The 2,894-nt window shown below is 33.6% G+C and overlaps 1 pseudogene; it reads left to right on the top strand.

The window, feature by feature from the left end:
* The first annotated feature begins 1,033 nt into the window (after window positions 1-1,033).
* LOC141541247 (olfactory receptor 14A2-like) lies at window positions 1,034-1,903 on the top strand (annotated as a pseudogene).
* Window positions 1,904-2,894: the final 991 nt, after the last annotated feature.

Here is a 2,894-nt window from a genome sequence, read left to right as displayed (position 1 = left end):
GAAACGGGAAAATGGATAAAAATTGAACCTACAAGTGTTGATTAAGCAAACAAATGATAGCATATGCTTTAAAAAAAGTAAGGATATGCAAAACAGAATTTGGCAGCATATCCTCTCCCAGATCTCCTTTTTTACATATACTATACATTTATCTCATCCCAGGTTGTTATCAGACAGGAAAAGTGAACTAGGTGCCTGAGACAATTAATTATTATACTTCCTCCAGCATAAAAAATGATTTTAAAAACACTACAAATATGAATGTTTGGAAGTTACTTTCCCATTTGATAGTTGTCTTGCATGGCAAGAAGGGTAGTCTAGAATAAAAATGGTATTGTCTGTGGTCATGAAAGAGAAATAATTCAAATAGACTGTGTAGAGCTGAAATCTGTTTTCTTGGTCTCATTTGCATAATTATTCTATTCTTAACTTAAATATTTTGTCATTATAGGTCAAAGAAGTTCCATTATTATTATTATTGAATCTGAGAAAGATTTTTATGAAAAAATAAGTTAAAATCTGTCTTAGGCTTAGAAAGAGGCTACTTAAGTTATTAAAGTGGATTTGAAATGAGAGCATGTTTCAGTCTCCATCACCAGATATGGGAACACTTGGTTGGGGTGGGGACAAGTCAAATCACAGAATTAACCTAAATATCAATAAGCCATCCATAGATTGGGAATAATAAGTCAAACTATCTACTTCACAGGGTTTTGTCAGACATATGCTATGTACACCATAAAATGATCAACTAGCAAGAAATGATTTTGATATTTTCTTTTTTGCGGTTCATAATCCTATGCTGAGTTCTTCATATATTTGGGGAATTATAAAAACCTTAAAATCATCTCATCCAAAGCATTTATTTTGCATAACATAAAACTGAAATTGATAGAGATAGTTACTTGGGATTATAAAGTGGGAAAGTCATTTCTAGAGTTCAGATCTCCTGAAACCCAGAATATGGTGCAATCTTATTATTTGGGACCTGGTTCTTTTCTCTATACAGATAGTAAAGAGAACTTCTTAGAACATGGGTAATCTCACCATAATGACAGGATTCCTCCTCATGGGCTTTTCCAATATCTGGGAGCTGCAAGTCTTACATTCCATGCTCTTCTTGTTGAGCTATCTGATGGCTCTGATAGGGAACCTGCTCATCTTCACCCTCATCTCTCTTGATGGGCATCTCCATACCCCCATGTACTTCTTCCTGAAGAATCTATCCTTTTTAGACCTCTGACTTATTTCTATCACAATCCCCAAATCCATTGTAAACTCCCTGAGTCGCAGCTGTTCCATCTCTTATTTAGGGTGAGTATTGCAACTCTTCTTAGTGATTTTATTTGCAGGATCAGAGATTTCACTCTTAACAGTAATGTCTTATGACCGCTATGTAGCTATCTGTCAGCCCCTGTACAATGAAACCATCATGATTAAAGGGTCTTGTGTGAGAATGGCAGTTGCTTCCTGGTTCAGTGGAGGAGTGGTTGGGGCCAAGTACTCAGCTAGTACATTTTCCTTGCCTTTCTGTGTCTCTAAAGTGATCCATCAGTTTTTCTGTGATGTCCCTTCTTTACTCAGAATTTCCTGCTCTGAAAACCACATTGTAGTTTATGTGAGTATTGCTATTGGGTTGGGTTTGGGGATCTTCTGCTGTATTTCTATCATAATATCTTATGGTCATATATTCTCAATGGTGCTGAAGATTCCAGCAAAAGAAGGTCGGTCAAAAGCTTTCTCTACAAGCCTGCCTCATCTCATTGTTTTAATTGTTTTTATCATAACTAGAGCCAAGGCTTATCTAAAGCCACCTTTGGACACTGACTCAATTCTGGATCTATTATTATCTATGTTCTATACAGTGGTGCCCCCCACCCTCAACCCAGTGATCTACAGCTGAGGAATAAGGACATTAAGAGTTATTTGAGGAAGCTTATAACCTGGAAATATTCATCGAAAGAATGAATAAAAAAGTCTTTTCCATGATTGTATACTTCCTTTTTAACAAATCATATATACCTTTTATTTATTTAGTGACCAAATCACTTTCAATTATATATATCCAAATCTCAAACATGCATTTTAAAATCCATACTTTAAAGGTCAGAAAAATTTTAAGAGATATGATTTTCCAAAGTGCATATACTCTTATAATTGTACAAAATTATATTAATGTTTTATATTTCTATAATGCTTTACAGCTTTTAAAATGAATAACACAGTGTCTTCAGCCTTTTCAGCCCTTAATAAATGCATGTTGAAAGTTATTTGTTCAAGTTCCTTTGTAAATGAGAGAATCTTAGCTCAAATGCATTTTTCCTAATTAATTTTTATCTTATATAATGCAAAAAAAAATTAAAAATATATTAGTCAACTTCTGTAGATATTGTTTAACTTATATAACAAACACATGAAAAAAATATATAGCTTTTGCCTGTCAAGTTTTTGTGTTTTGTTTTTTTTCTAGAGATTATAGCCTTGTTATTACAGAGGGAGAAAGTTAATAAGATCCTTTTTCAAGGTCATAAATAAAGTTGTTCAACTTATTACTTCTGTTAAAATCTGTGTTTAAAGTTTCTAAAATGTATTCTTCTGAATACATATACATAAATGCCATATAGATGTTATATGGGACTTCTAGGAAGCAAAATAGCAGGGTAAGCAGGAGACCATTTGAACTCTTCCCTATTTACTTCCAAAAAACTATAAAATAACACTCTTAGATGAATTATAAAACATTAAAACTAATATAAAGATGGAGCAAAACAATTTTCTAGTCCAAGGCAACTTGAAAGATCAGCAAGAAAAAGCCATCTCACTCTAGTGAAAGAAGAATGGGCCCAGTATCACAGAAAGACAGCAGAGACCCAGTGCAAATGAGTGAATGATAC

The sequence above is a fragment of the Sminthopsis crassicaudata genome, chromosome 4, assembly GCF_048593235.1.
Source record: "Sminthopsis crassicaudata isolate SCR6 chromosome 4, ASM4859323v1, whole genome shotgun sequence".
Taxonomy (NCBI): Eukaryota; Metazoa; Chordata; class Mammalia; order Dasyuromorphia; family Dasyuridae; genus Sminthopsis; species Sminthopsis crassicaudata.
The sequence above is the reverse complement of the archived record's forward strand: the minus strand, read 5'-3'. Positions and strand labels throughout refer to the sequence as shown.